Here is a 16,427-nt window from a genome sequence, read left to right as displayed (position 1 = left end):
GATTACGGAACTTTGTGGCATTCTTAAAAAATAGGTGGTTTAACATGAAGGGGGTGTAGAACTAAGGATTCATTATTTTGACTTTGGAAATTTATTTTTTTGTTTCATTGACCCTATCTGGCAAAAGGGGCTCTCTCTGACATTAAATTGATAGAAGAAATAAAATTATCAATGCTGTGCATTATTACAACCTGAAAATATTTCCAAAGTATAGGGACAGGCTGGCTCCATACTACCACAGAAAACATTTACTAAAAAGTGGTAATGGCACTTAATGCTTATTAAGTTAGCTCTTGTGGATCTACGTCCTCATACAGGATATTAGCTCCTCAATAAAGAATTTACAGCAATGTACTCTGAAGACCATCAAGCTTTTCTGGAAGAGCTGTGGTACTCTCTGAATATGTAGCACTCGTGGAACAGTCTCCTCTATGCTGAAACAATTCAGGGGCTGACTACCGGGATATGATCTATGCACTCAAAATTGAAGTGGTATGAGATGAAATCTATTGCCAATCCTCACAGATATTGCTCCCAGCAAAGAAAAAAGAAAAAAAAATTTCTCCTGAACCACATATTCTTCCATTTCTTATAGTCTTCATTATAATCTTAGGGAACTACCATCTTATATGTGGTCACTATTCACTGAAACATCATTACAGGACCATGATGGTATTGCAAATCTTAAAGCAACAATTGCAGATTTAAAACAAAGAAATATAGCTAATCATCCAGCAGAATTTTAAAATTTTGAAATTAAACAGTATTCAACCATAAAGAAGGCATGTCGATAGGGAGAATACAATAAGAGAAAATTAAGGCATAAAATAATACATAAAATAAAAAGCAAATGGTATTATTAGCTCCATTATAAATATAGATAAATATTAACTAGTTTCAGCATTGCAGTAAAATGGTAGACATCATCAGGTAATATACAAACAAAAGATTTAACCATATGCTTCCTACAAGAAGAATATTTTAACAGAAAGATATAGATGTATAAAACTTGAAAGGATGGAAAAAGATATTACATGTAAACAATAATCACAAGAAAGCTATACCTATAAAGTAGGACAAAGTAGAATTTAGAACAAATTATTTACTAAAGATAAATATGTTTTATAATGATAAAAGTGTCATTTCCTGAAAAAGAGAAAACAATTTTAAATGGGCCTGCACCTAATTATAGGACTTAAAATATATAAAACAAAAACTAAATGAATTCAAAGAAGGAGTAAATCCACAGATATAGTTGGAGATTTCAATATTCTGTCTTAGTTGATAACAATAGAGAGAATATCACTAAGGAAAAACTAGAACACATCTCTTAACCAAAGTGACCTAATTGAACTTTATAGAACATGATATAAGCAATGATGAAATGCACATTCTTTTAAAGTGTACCTTGAATCTTGGCTGATGTAGATAATATACTGGGCTATAAAATAAGTATCAATAAATTTTAAAGGACTGATATCATGCGCAGAATATTCATTTACCCAAACATATTTAACTTAAGAATCAGTTTTAAAATCAGAAGAAGAATTTAAAAATACTATAACCTAAATGATTAAAACACAACATACCAAAATTATGGTATACATAGAGAGTATGCTTTGAGGAAAATGCATAGCTTTTAACATTGATATTAGAAAAAAGGTAAGGTTTATGTCAATTATCTAAAATTCCACCTTAAGAAGTGAGAAATGCACAAATTAAACTCAATATAAGAAATAAGTAAATAATAAAAATAAGAGCAGAAATTAAAAAAACAGAAAATGGATAAAGAAAAGTAATTTCAGAGATGCAAAATGCCAATTATTTTAAAATAATCAATATAAATGATAAACCTATAGCTAGATTGATTAACAACAAAAGTTGTGCAAAAGTTATCAGTATCAGAAAAAAAAGAAGAGACATCACTAGAGATATTATTACAGATATGTAAATTATAAGATAATTTTATGAAGAACTTATACTAATAACTCACACACCTTACATGGAATTATCAAATTTATTGAAAAACAAATTAATAAAGCTAAAACAAAACATACATCTAAAGAGCCATATATATATATGGGATTTAATGTGTAATTAGAACCTTATAATAAAGAAAACATCAGACCCAGATAACTACACCAGTGAATTTGACCAAACATTTAAAATAAAATGCCAAATTTTTAAAACTTCTTTCATTAAAGAGTGGAACTATTTCTACCTCATTTTATAAACCCAGTATATCCTGAGTGCCAGACCTTAAAACAAACTCAAGAACAGCAAACAACTTAAGAACATAACAACAAATTCAATCTATTAATACATAACGAAGATAATACATAATAAGCAAGCAGGGTATAATGCAGGACCATAAATTCAGTATGCCATATTCATAAACAAAACAAAACAAAACAAAGAAAAAATAAGAAAGAAAAAAACAGTCTTAAAAGATGTAGAAATCATTTGACAATATTCAACAGACTTCCATTATGAAAATTCTTAACAAAGGAATAAAAGAAATTTAGTGTTATTAAGGGCATCTAAATAAAACCCATATCTAACATTATACTTAGAAGTGAAAGAATGAATGCTTTCCTGCTAAATTCATAAAAATAAGCAGTTTTACAGAAAACAGGATATGCATAGGAAAAACAGTTGATTTCACTGGATCCAACTTGGAGGAATAGATAAACAGTGCCTCTGTACTTCTGTGAACACATTAAAATTATAGCTAAATTATAGAACAATTAACCTGGAGAACTATCTGAAGTCTAGCTGAACAGAAATTTTATAACTGAGGATATAAGCCATGTTGAGACTGGGCAGAGAGATTGAGACAATGGAACAGGCCCAAAACCAATGTACGGCGGTCGAGAATCAGGAGAAATAGCTCGGCCCCGGAGGTTACCCCCAGAGCACCAAGGGACCCCAGTCCCCTACACCAAGCTCCCCAGCCCAGAGTACTGGTATTGGGAAGAGGAGCTTCCACCACACACAGCATCTGGATGTGAAAAACAGTGGGGATTCCAACCATCTGGGTGGGACAGAAGGCTGCAGGAAATCCAGACATCTTCTTAAGGGGTCCGCCCCCAGATTCACTCACTTGCAGGCACTCACCCTGGGCTCCAGAGGAGGAGGAGCATCAGAGGCATCCAGGGAAAAGATTGAGCTATCCGACCTTGGAGCTAGAGCTGAAGGACTGTGGCCATTTTCCCTGTGAACGGCACTTTTCCCTTGCAGCAGGCAGGTGGATACCATCTTTCCTGTGTTGAGCCCTCCCCCACAGGACCAAATGTGAATCTGATTGGTCTGGTGAGCTCCAATGGGACCCTGCTCCACACAACTCCCACAATTCCACCAGAGACACTTTCTCACCAGCAGCCAGCACTGCCTGCATTGAACTCTATCTTGGAAAACTACTGAAGTCTGGCATGTCCCAGGTGGGTGGTAACTGGCCTTGATGTGCTCTGACACTTTTGCTTAGTAGTTCCAGGCTCAGCACTGGCACCAAACCAGATTTTACATTAACCTGGTGACCACAACTCTTCACACTCTAGTGACTCCCTGAAAACCTGACTCACCCAACTTGCATACTGTACAAGGCTCTATCAGTGGCTAAACCTTGGCGTATTCTGGCTTTCCAGGCACAGTACTTGTGGCAGTTGTCTGCGGTTTCGAATTTTGGCTTCTCCCAGGTATATTACAGGCAGCAAAGAACTGTGGATTGTTTTGTAGCTCCTACAAGGTAGCAACTGGCAGGTCACAGAGAGTGGGTGACTTGGATCTGTACCAGAGCCCCTCCCATGAAGCCCCAGAACCAACATACTTCTTGGAGGCTGGCTTCAGACCACAGCAGAGTACCACCCAATTAGCCCCACAAGTGGCATACGTGAAGGAGGGTCTCAACAGGCACCAGAGCCCACTGGGGTGAATCCCACTCAGTACAGTAAGCACCCCCACCCACAGCAGCCCATAAGCTGTGGATGTTGACAAACCCCACAGCAAATCAGCCTGAGGGTTAATACCAACCACTGATGTGCTAATAGGAAGCAAGTCACAATTGTAGAAGGAAGGCACATATAACCCACACTAGGGACACTCCTGGAGTACCCAGAGCAGGTGACCAGAAAGACTGTGCCATAGCTCCACATGGCACCTACATAAGGCCACCTAGCTAAGGTTGGGAGACATAGCAGATCTACCTAATACACAGAAACAAACAGAGAGAGGCAGCCAAAATGAGGAAACAAAGAAATGCATCCCAAATGAAAGAACAGGGGAAAACGCCAAAAAAATGGAGGCAAGCAACCTACCAGATACAGAGTTCAAAACAATGGCTATAAGAATGCGCAAGTAACTTAGTGAGAACTTCAACGAAGACATTGCAACCATTGAAAAGGACACAGGAACCATAAAAAGAAACAGTCAGAAGTGAAGAATACAATAACTGAAATGAAGAATGCACTAAAAGGAATCACCAGCAGGTTAGATGAAGCAGAGGATTGAATCCGTGATTTGAAACACAAGGTAGCCAAAATCACTCAATCAGAACAGTAAAAGGAAAACAAGAATAAATAAATAAATAAATAAATAAATAAATAAATAAATAAATAAATAAATAAAATGAGGATAGTTTAAGAGACCTCTGGGACTACGTCAAGCATAACAACATTCGCAGCATTGGGGTACAAGAAGGAGAAGACAGAAAGCAAGGTGTTGAGAACCTATTTGAAGCAATAATGACTGATAACTTTCTTAGGACAGATAAAGAGTTTCCCAGATAAGAAAAAGCTAAAGGAGTTCATTACCACTAAACCAGTATTACAAAAAATCTTAGAGGGACTTCTTTAAGATAGAAAACTAATCAAAATTATGAATAATAAAATGGCAACAATTACATATATGTCAATAATTATTTTCAAAGTAAATGGATTAAATGCTCCAATCAAAACACATAGGAGGGCTGAATGGATAAGAAAATAAAACCCTTACATATGCTGCCTATAAGAGGCTTAGCTCAGATTGAAAGACACACATAGACAGAGAGTTATGGGATTTAAAAAGATATTCCATGAAAATGGAAACAAACAAACAAACAAACAAAAAACATAAAAATCTGGGGTAGCAATACTTATACCAGACAAATAAACTTTAAATCAAAGGTTATAAGAAGAAGCAATGAAGAACCCAGTAATCCCATTTCAGGGTATTTGCCCAGAGAAACCCAAAACACTGCTTTAAGGAGATGTGTGCATCCATATGTTCATTGCAGCATTGTTTACAGTGGCCAAGATGTGGAGGCAGCCTGGGTGTGCATCGATGGATGAATGCATAAAGAGGAGGTGATACATATATACAATGGAATATATACATAAAGAAAACCCATATAAGGGAATGGGTTCTTGCCATCTGTGGTGTCATGGATGGACCTGGAGGGTATTGTGCTGAGTGGAGACTCAGACAGAGAAAGACAAATGTAGTGTGATTTTGCTTATATGTGGAATCAATAACAAAATGAAACAAACAAACTCAAAACAAACAGAAACAAACTCATGGAAACAGAAAGCATTTTAATCACTGTTAGATGGGAAGCAGTTTGGGGATGGATGAAGAAGGGGAAGTCAAGAGGTACATATCGGTTTACCACAAAGTAGTCATGGGGATGTAAAGCACAGGGAATATAATCAATAATATGGTAATAATTATGTATAGTGCAGGTGGGCACTATGGAGAACCACTATACTGTATACCTGAGATTAATATAAAATATAATGAAATATATGTATTATATTAATTTAAAATACATAAATATTATATGTATTAATATAAAATATATTAAAATAATAAATATAAATTAATATAAAATATTGAATTTCAAATGTAATTTAAAAAATTTAAAAAGAGGAGGAGGCAGAGTGGAATAAGAGATTCAAATTTCCACATATAAAACAAATAAGTGATGGGGATGCAATATACAACATAGGGAATACAGTCAATAACATGATAGCATAGTACAGTGTCAGATGGTTGGTGGACTTATTATGGTGATCACTGCTTTAGGTATATAAATGTTGAATAACTATGGTATATATCTGAAAGTAATATAATACTGTATGTTAGCTATGTTATAATTAAAATCTTTAAAAAATAACAACGTCAAAATATTTAAAGTATTTAGAATAATTTAATGAAGAATGTGCAAAACCATTTTTTAAAAACCTAAAAAAATAGAGAATTTAAATATGATTCAAATAAAATTGAAAAACATATACTATTTATTATTTGGAAGAATCAATATAGTCAAGATGACTTTATTTTTTGACATCACTATCAAAAAGTATTTTTATATGTAAATAATGTACTTGATATTGTTTCCACTTTTTAGATTTCTGTTTTTGTATCTCTACTATTTTTTTCTCTACAGGCTTCCATTTTATTTTCTGTATTCCCCCAAATATATTCCTCATTTTGTTTCTCTTTTTTCAATCCTATTTCTCCATTAATCACTCTTAATATAAAAATCATAGAATATTAGCATTATCGGAATTATTTTATAGCATATTAATTGAGTCTAGCAAAATAGTACATGTTTTTAAAAAGTATATGCATGACCTTTTATAATTATTTTTAATTTTTTCTTCAGAAAAGAATCACTCAACTAACAAATTGCATTATTTGGTCTTTTTCCAATTTCTGTATGTACTAGCTCTTAATAGTACTACATAAAGAGATAGATTTTAACTGTTTTTTAATTAATTATATATTTGATGAGATTTAAAAAGCCTATCTAATATTTTTAAAATTTATACATTCTTTTATTTTCTATATCCTTTGGACACTAACATAACCCTGTTGAAAAACTAAGACAAACAGTTCCTACATCTACTCGTTAAATATGCCATTATATCCTCATGGCAAGTAACAAATCAAGCACATTATTCAGTTTAATAAAATACACTGATTTTCAGATAACATTGCATTGAGCCAATATTAAACAATATTTTCTACTTTTCAGTCAGTGTATGAAATATAAAAAATTTTCATCAGTTTTCTGCAGGAGAAAAATGTCATGAAAGTCAATGTTCTTGCTTGTGGGAAAGAAAGGCCAAAAATCCAGCACATGCCAAAATTTTATTGGTTTTATTTAAACAAATTTACAAGGAAAGTTAGTTCTTGTAAGGGAAAATCATCCTAGTTGGTCTCTTATACTAGGTCTTTAAAAGAATAAATTAATAGAAAGAGTATATTGCCTCTGCATATTTCTCTAAATGTCATTACTCTGGCAGTTAACTTCAGAGATTATGCAAGGAGTGAGTTTCCTAAATTACAACCAGTTGTTGGAAGAGTTTCATTATGTGATGTTAACAAAACAGTTTAATGTATCTCTCTTCATTGCTAGCATATCTTTTCTAATACTGCATATGTTAGAAACATCTGCGAATCCCTTGCAGATTTTTAGGGGATCCATATTTATTTTCTTATCGCTGATCAGAATGAATATGTCAGCAATGTGCTAGAGACTTATACAATGTACAAGCACATGTGTGGTGTCATAATGTTGAAAAGTTAAAAAGAGAGTTAGAGAAACAGACAACTTATCAGATTTTTGAAGCCTCTAAGTCACAACCTATAGCAATCAAAAGGACAACAAAATCAGAGTGAAAAAAAAGACAATTTTTTGGATTTGAGTTTAAAGCGGTAATATGTTTTTTAAAATAAGTAAAGACTATAATTTTCATAAGTGTTTCTGCCTTAGTTTGTTAGAAACATATTTGAGTGTGTGTGTATTAAGTGTGTATATGTATAAATGTTTCCATATATAAATAAGCATATACAAGGTCTGACAATTAAGTTAAAGAACTTACTTATTGCAATGACGTCACTAAACTTTGTTTTTAAATATATCAGAGGGATTATCCATTATGAATTTGTACCAATGGACAAACAGTTAACAAGTTTACTATTTAGAAGTGCTGAAAAGGCTATGCGAAAAAGTTACACGACCTGAACTTTTTGCCAACAATTCATGGCTCTTGCATCACGACAATGCACCAGCTCACATGGCACTGTCTGTGAGGGAGTTTTTAACCAGTAAACAAATAAGTGTGTTGGAACACCTCCCTACTCACCTTATCTGGCCCCCAATGACTTCTCTCTTTACCTGAAGATAAAGGAAATATTGAAAATAAGACATTTTGATGATATTCAGAATATCAAGGGTAATATGACCACTGCTCTGATGGCCATTCCAGAAAAAGCATTCCAAAATTGCTTTGAAGGGTGGACTAGGTGCTAGAATTGGTGCACAGCTTCCCAAAGGAGGTACTTCAAAGGTGACCATAGTGATATTCAGCAATGAGGTTTGTAGCACTTTCTCTAGGATGAGTTCGAAAACTTAATCGTTTTACCTGGTATGTGTTTTCTTTCTATTCGTATTCCTTTATCATGTAAAGTAAGATGTATTGATATTATATTATAGTCTTTAAATATTCTTAATTGTACATCATAGTATTTAATCTATGAAGCATCAAGGAGAAAGGACTTAATTGTCTCTTTTGAGGAAGGATTAGTGCATTTTCAGTTGTACACAGCATAGTTGTATCATGTTAGCTTGAATTATGACCTTGCTACTATCTTCATTTGGATACTAATTATGGTTTGGGAGATACATATGGGTGTCAAGTAGACAAGACGTAGACTTATGCTTGTTATTTCTTTTTATTAAAGTTTATTGGGGTGACAATTGTTAGTAAAGTTACACAGATTTTGGGTGTACAATTCTGTATTACATCATCTATAAATCCCATTGTGTGTTCACCACCCAGAGTCAGTTCTTCTTCCATCACCATGCTTGTTAATTTTATGTGTCAACTTGACTGAGACATGGAGTACCCAGATATGTGGTTAAACATTATTTCTGCGTATATCTGTTAGGGTGTTTCCAGAAGAGATTAGCATTTGAATCGGTCGACTGAGTGAAGGTGATTGCCCTTCCAATGTGTGGGTATTATCTAATCCACTGAGGGACTGAATGAAACAAAAAGACAGAGGAAGGTCACATTTGCTCTGTGTCCCACTATTGAGTCGGAACACCAATATGGTTCTCAGGCCTTCAGATTCAGACTGGAATCAACATCAATAGCTCTCCTGCCCTCAGGCCTTCAAACTACACTACTGGCATCCTGGGTTTCTAACCTGCAGAAAGCAGATTATTGGATTTCTCAGCCTCAATTATCATTTAATCCATTACCTTATAATAAATATTTGTATATGTATGTATGTATGCATGTATGTATGTATGTATGCATATTTTGTTACTCTGTATAAGCCTTACTAATACAGCTCTTAGAACCAATACCTCTAGAGCAAGGGAAAGAAGCAGGATTGAGTAAGTAAAGGAATCAGTATTGGGCAAACGGAGACATTGGGCTGCAGTGTGATCCTAAAATATCTTAGCATATTCTATGGAGTATAAAAAAACAAAAACCAAAAAACTGAGATTGCCTTCAGAGTTCACACAATTTAAGGTAGGAGGCTGGACCTTTATATGCCTGCACTGATGAGTCTTGAATATAAGCTTTCCAGAAAAGGAAGTCCAACCTGTCCAAAGATAGCTGCCTTTTCAGCCAAGGGCAAGTTCCCAGGAGGACTGGCTATCAGACGATAAACTTCAGAGAGCTAAGGGAATAAATCTTTTAGTCTTGAAATGGGATTTGGCTGGTAAAGCAGAGCACCTATAATAGCTACCTAAATTCAAAGTTTAAACTACCACCTGGCTACTTTGTGTTTCTCAGGCCAGTGGAACAGAAGACAAGGAAATACATTAGTCTACTGGCTAAAAAAGTCAACTGTGATTATGGGGAGCAGGGAGTGCTAGTACACGATGGCTGCATGTGTGAACTTGAGTTATTTGATGTGCCATTTTTGTTGCATTCATGCCTAGTGAAGACAGTGAATGGGCAATTGCAGGAAACATGGAGTAATAGGGAAAGACAAGTAAGGACTCAGAACACACAGGCTGGAAGGCTTATATAACATAACCACGCAAACCAATTTTTCTAGCTGTCACCCTTGCTGACAGCGATGAGAAACTAGAAGAGATGGTAGGGAAGGAAGATGACTATCAATGACAGTTGCAGCAGCTGGATCTACAGCATGCCTCTCTAATTCTTGTGTTATCAAGTCTTTTGTAGAGATCACACCCCTTAAAGTCATTGCCACAGGAATGTTTACATATAAGACATCAGCAGCTCAGCACAGAACAAGTGGTGGACTGTTTCAGGCGCCTTTGATATCTACAATTGTATTCTTTCAATCCTACCTCTGATTTCAGGCATGTTGAGATAGATTATTTCCTTGGAGGCTTGAATTCAAACTTTGGCTTGACAGTATCTTGTCTCTTGTGTGTGCACTTCGTCTTTGCCTCTGGCCCTCGGGTTCTACAAACACTACAGATTGTGGCAGAACTTAAACACACAATTTGCAGAGATTCTACAGTGGGAGATGATAGGTAATGAATAAATGTTTCTACCTTCCATTATTTTGTTAGACAATTGTTACAGGCATTCTTCATATATTCAGGAGATTCCAGAGGAATTGAACCTTGCTACCCACAGAACTATTTGAATAATACCTTTGACATTAAAGTCTATATTAGAGTCTGATGGCCAAAATGTCTGTGAGTTTGTTAATGCTAATGACAATATGACAGCTGTGTTCTCATGAGTTCAGAGACTAAATCTAATTACATTGTGTTGACTCATTGGAGAATTATGAGATCTCAGCTGCTTCAAAGTAAAAACTTTTTTCTCCATTTCGAATGTGAGAATTTCATTTGTTCAATTACTTCCTTGGTCTTTTCTTCAAATTCTGCCCTTTGGTCTTAAGTCTGTCATTGAAGGGAGACAGCTCTTTGAACACTGACTTCTTTTGAAGGCAAAATACTTCTAGTCTTCACTACATGTACTGAAATCTCATCACTTCTGTACTCCCTATATAACTGCATTGCAAAGAACACTCATTGAGTTCAAAGAAAGCAATATCACATGGACGAAGAAAAGCAGAATGCACCAGGGAATGAGAATCAAGCAGATATACACACTACTCCCGTTTTTCTATTCTTTTTCTCCTGCATTTTCAATGGAAGCTATTTCATCCAGTGAATAGCACACATTAAATAGCCTAAAAATAAATTAAGGAAATTATTTTGGAAATGTTAAATATATTTATAAAATCAAGATGTTACGCCATTTAGGATCAGTTCATTTAATTAGAAATTTAAAAAGCACATATTCATTTATTGACACCTTTAGATATCTTTAGTGAAACATATTGCTTAACAGAAATAAGAAGAAAATATTGCTGATAAAACTTGAAAGGCAGGTTTAGGTAAAAAACAAACAAACAAAAACAAACAAACAAACAAACAAAAAAACCTGTGGTTATTTTTATAGTAAGTGTTTTCCAACTCTGATTATTTTAACCTCTAAAATTAGTGTTTAATTTTATCCCATTATGTATATAAATTCAGGATACTTGAACAATTTAGATAATCTCTTTTAAAATAGTCTTTTTCTGTCTAAATCCTGAGTCTTTCAGAATGTCTCCTCCTTCCCTCTTAGAAAATACAGATACAGTGGAAAGGTGGCCTCTGCAAGAGAAGGAAAGAGGCCTCCAGAAGAAACCAAACCTGCCAACACCTTGATTTTAACTTCTAGTATCTAGAACTGGATCACAGGGGCTGAAGGTGGGAGAAACTGAATTGTTGTTCAATGGGTATAAAGTTTCATTTACGTTAGGTGAATTTTATAGAGACTTTCTGTTGCATTTAGAATATTTGAATTATATTAGGTAGGAATATCTTTGGCTGTTTAGAAGCAAGTATAGACAGACAAGGCAGACAAAGGGGACAATATGGCAGATATAAATTAGAATGTCTTTCAAGTTTCTGGCTGGGTGTGGCTCTTTGATTCTAATTATGAGACATCTAATTAAAGCTAAGCCTCTCACATTGCCTATTATAGGAGTTAAACATTAAATGGAGATATACAGAGCCTCAGAACTGTTGGGTCCTGTCCTTACTGATGCTTTCTAAAGTCACTGATTGAATAAATTTGTCTGTCACCACTATTAAAATGTAAGTTTATGAAGGCAGGATGTTATTTCCTGTTTTTAAGCTACTATGTCTTCCACACTTAAAATAGTACCTGAAACATAATAGGCTTTTAAGAAATTTGTGTTGAATGAATGAACACACTAGGTAGATACAGCTGCTGCTAGTAAAGGGGGTTTCTGGGAGGCATTTTACAGTTTCCTCTCTAAGCTTCATGATTCAAAACAAATTGTTCCCAAGCCATTTGGGTTCCCAAAGTATATTTCAGATGAAAATTAAATGCCTAAAACATTTGTCAAAGGGATATAAGACACTTTCCTGCAAGTATTTTTCCACACAATGATATCTCTTCATAGGTTCAACCCAATTATATGGTCTTATGAATTTAATAATATCTACCAAAGCAATCGTAAGTATTCAGTATCCTAAGACAGAAAAGCAAAAACACAACACTTAAATTACACTTGCATAGACAATCACACTCACAAGAATAACGTATTTATTTAAAATTAATTCACAAAAAATATTTTTGTTTAAAGCAAAGGAGAATTTACTACATGGTTATATCAATGTTAAAATGTGCTTATAAAGTCATATATTAGATAAATATAATACAAACAATGAAATTCTATAGCATGAACACTCTCCGCCTTGTAGCAATATACTATTTAAGGTCTGTGGAAACTAAGTGTTTTAGTGCACATAGTGCTGTTGATCATTATAGGTTTCTGACATCTTAAAAACAGGTTATGTTTACATCATGGAGACATGGAGATAAACAAACACCTAAAGTCTCCTCTGAAATGCAAGCTTTTATTTTATAGGTGTTTATTATGAACAGCAAGCTTTTTACAAATGATTAGACTCAGGCTGAAATGGTATTGAATAACTTCTGCTTGAGGATACAGGGCTGTTAAAATTGTTGATAGCTTTTTTTCACTAAAAGTACAACGGCATTTAAGTATGCATTGTCCTTTTTATGTCGATAAATTCTGTTGCTAACTGTGTACATATAAGAACAAGGAACACTTGAAAAATGTCACACCTTACTCCAAACTTTGCACTCCTTAATGCTTACACAGGATTGCCAAATTTGATCTCATTACCACATCTGGGGTTGCCCTTTGTCTCCATCCTCAGTCCAATTGCAACCTATTTTGTTTCCCAAACTGTTAAGTCCTACTCATTTCAAAAGTTATTAACTGAAAACTTATCATGCCCAGGACAGAATGCCAGGCACTGAACATTAAAAAATGATCAACTCATGGCCCCTGTTCTTAGGTTTCCACCTAGTCATTTGCATATACACATATATTCACAATTATTTTCTTTGCAAAAACATGAATGGAAAGATGAAAGTATGGATAAAGTGTTATAACAATGTGAATAATGTTGGTCTCTGGAAGAGTGAAACTGATTTTTAAGGTAAACAATTTATAATTGGTTACGAATTAATGCATTACTCTTTTTACCCACATGTAATGTAGAGACTTAAATGTTTAAGTTCTTTACACAAGGAGCAAATTTAATTTAAGGAATTTCACATGGAAATTAATTTAACGAATTTCATGGAAAGATGATAATGTTATTTTTAATATAGGATAAAGAGAGAAGTTTTCATGTCTATTATATTGCACCATGTAGACCACTTGCTATGGGTTTGGAGTAAATGATTACTAACATAAAGGTGTTAATTTAACTTAATAGTGATAGAAATTTCACTCCAGGAATAAAAAAAACAAACACATATATTAAATATAATAAGCTAGAGGGGACATGGCCCTATATTGAAATATCATGTTATTACATAGGAATAAAATATCAACCTAAAGGGGACAAAATGTTTAACTTGTACAGCAATATGATTTAAATATTTAGGAATGCAAAAGATTCCTTTAAATACTAGGTTACTAAAGTTTATAGATGGGCTCAGTAAAGAGTGTGGTTGTTTTCTGGAAATACCTTAACAGTCTTCCTGAAATGCATAATAACATATACATGACTAGAATGTTGCTGCTGATTATCACGATAGCTGTAGGGCTATAATCTATGAAGATTGACATCTCTAACCTATAGGTACCCTAATAACATTGCAGATGATCTTTTAGGCATACAGAGACTCTTTTTAATATTTTCACTTTAGGAAAGTGTCAGTGAGATCAAACACATGGAAATCGTAGATAAACATGAAATAGCTATAGAAAGTTTCTATGTCTGTCTTTAGTTAGGTTCTTCAGTAGATACTTTGACCACAGTTAAAGCAAGAGGAGCCTCAGAACTTGGACATAGCTATCTCATTTAATTCTTACCATAATCCTTTGAAATCAGTATATTCCTCTTGTGTTTCACATGAGGAACTGAGGCTGAGGAAATTCAAGTTTCCAAGATCCCAGAAGTAGCAAGCAGCAGAATCCAAATTTAAAGACAAAAGTGTCGCAGCATCTGTGGTGTACAGGAAAATGAAAACAATACAAAACCAAAAGTATGTCCTTGACTAAAGAAATCATAGGAAAACATCAAGATATTTACAAATTATAGATGTGTGGAATTAGAAATCCATTCAAATTATAATTTCATATATTACTCGATACATAATTTCGACCATATCATTTAACCTCTGAACCACAACCTACTTATTTGAAAAAATATTCACAATAAAACTGTTTTGAGGTAAGGTCAAATTAATTTAATATACACTAACCATCTCTTAAATCCCAGTGACTAAGAAAACTTACAAATGACTCTTGCACAACCCGGGCTTGAATCGCGCAGGTCCATGTATAGGTGATTTTTTTCTCCCTGGAAATACAGTCAATCACCCCATGGTTTTCCTTTCTGCGGGGTAAATTCAATCCATCCGGGGAACAAAAACAGTATTTGTGCATTCCCAACCACAGTTTCCCAGGCGCAGATTCCCAATCACTCATTATTGGTTGAATCCACATATGCGAACGGCTGCCTGTAGAGTCCAAGTTATAGCGGATTTTCCACTGTGCTGAGGTAGTGGAGATTGGCGCCCTTAACCCCTGAGTTGTTCAAGAGTCAGGTGGTTCCTTTACTTCCCTCACTTTTGGGGAACCTATCATCTCATAAAGAAAATATAACTTGTACTCATGTAACTAATATTCAGAAGAGTATATGCATAGTGCTGTAAGAAAAGTTTTAAAATGTTTTGAAACCTGGGTCTTTCTAAGGATGATCTGTTTTCTACAACTATAAAGCATTCTTTTTGTGCAGTTATATGTTTATTACTTAGTCTGTGTTTTAACATTCACAGTTCATTCTATGCCTGCCTTATATGCAGTGAATAATTTCCAAATTTCCACTCTATGGAATTTAGGTTTAGTCCAAGGTCTTGGATTTCCCAACCAGTGAGGTATGTAATTATATATACATCTCTTTGCCTTAATATTTTCATGTGCAAGACTTCATTGAGTTTTCTGCCAAACCACATAACTAGAAATTTTGAGGAAATAAATAAATAAATGTAAAATCATTTAGAAAATTAAATAGTCCGATGAAATTGTATTCATACCTTATATTTGATGTTAGTAAAGTAATTATTTACTGAACTTTGAGCATTGTGTATATTTTTAATTGGTAGGTTGCCAAGACAGTTGACTCCAAACAAAATAATATAGTCTTACAGTGTGCTCATGGAATTGAAGAAAAATATTACATCCAATAGCAAAGTACTTTTCCTATATTTGTATAAAATGTCAAAACCTCAAATATTCAAATAACTTTGACCACAGCTCACCCACCTTACACCCATTCTTCCCTCACTCCTCACTTTGTTTATGGCTTCAGTTTTCTTGGTGTTGTCTCCATTCAGAGCTTTCAGTTGCTTAATTTACCTGGTGATATTGTTTTTATGCTGCATCAAACTCTGCACCTTCCACACAACTTGTTCCAACACAAATATCCATGAAAATTGGATCAACAATATTAGATCCATACATCCTCATGAAAAAAACCTATGAGACAAAGAAAAAAAAATGATGTAGATATTTCTCATTCTATAAGGAGTTGATTTTCAAATCAAAATACACATTATTAGAAAACATAATGATATATTGAAACAAAGTGTTTTAATGACTATTTACAAAATGGATTATTTCATGAATGATAATGTTGCCACACCCTTATACAGCTGTTTCTCATCACGGGCTCCCATTAATTTTAATTTAAGGGTAGACAAATCAAACAGTCAGAGGTTGATTTCTCTAATTATTGTTATTTGTTGCTCTTACTATTTCAATTCTTACTGTGATTAAACATTTATTAAGAATATGTCATATGTTGGGTACCTACT

The 16,427-nt window shown here is 34.2% G+C and overlaps 1 long non-coding RNA gene across 4 annotated transcripts in view; it reads right to left on the bottom strand.

Moving 5' to 3' along the window:
• LOC141572197 (uncharacterized) overlaps positions 1 to 16,427 on the bottom strand; it is an 831,933-nt gene that overhangs the window by 675,824 nt on the left and 139,682 nt on the right. For 2 of the 4 annotated variants that reach the window (XR_012497419.2, XR_016018720.1), the window contains exons 3-4: positions 15,877 to 16,089; positions 14,422 to 14,554 (exon numbers count right to left, since the gene is read on the bottom strand). This is a non-coding gene — a long non-coding RNA (uncharacterized LOC141572197). Of the gene's footprint in view, positions 1 to 8,722; positions 10,492 to 14,421; positions 14,555 to 15,876; positions 16,090 to 16,427 lie in introns of those variants that run through there. The other 2 variants (XR_016018721.1, XR_012497417.2) reach the window with 2 other exon arrangements.

This window comes from Rhinolophus sinicus, chromosome 14 (assembly GCF_057876585.1).
Source record: "Rhinolophus sinicus isolate RSI-liver-muscle chromosome 14, RSI-T2T, whole genome shotgun sequence".
Lineage (NCBI taxonomy): Eukaryota > Metazoa > Chordata > Mammalia > Chiroptera > Rhinolophidae > Rhinolophus > Rhinolophus sinicus.
The sequence above is the reverse complement of the archived record's forward strand: the minus strand, read 5'-3'. Positions and strand labels throughout refer to the sequence as shown.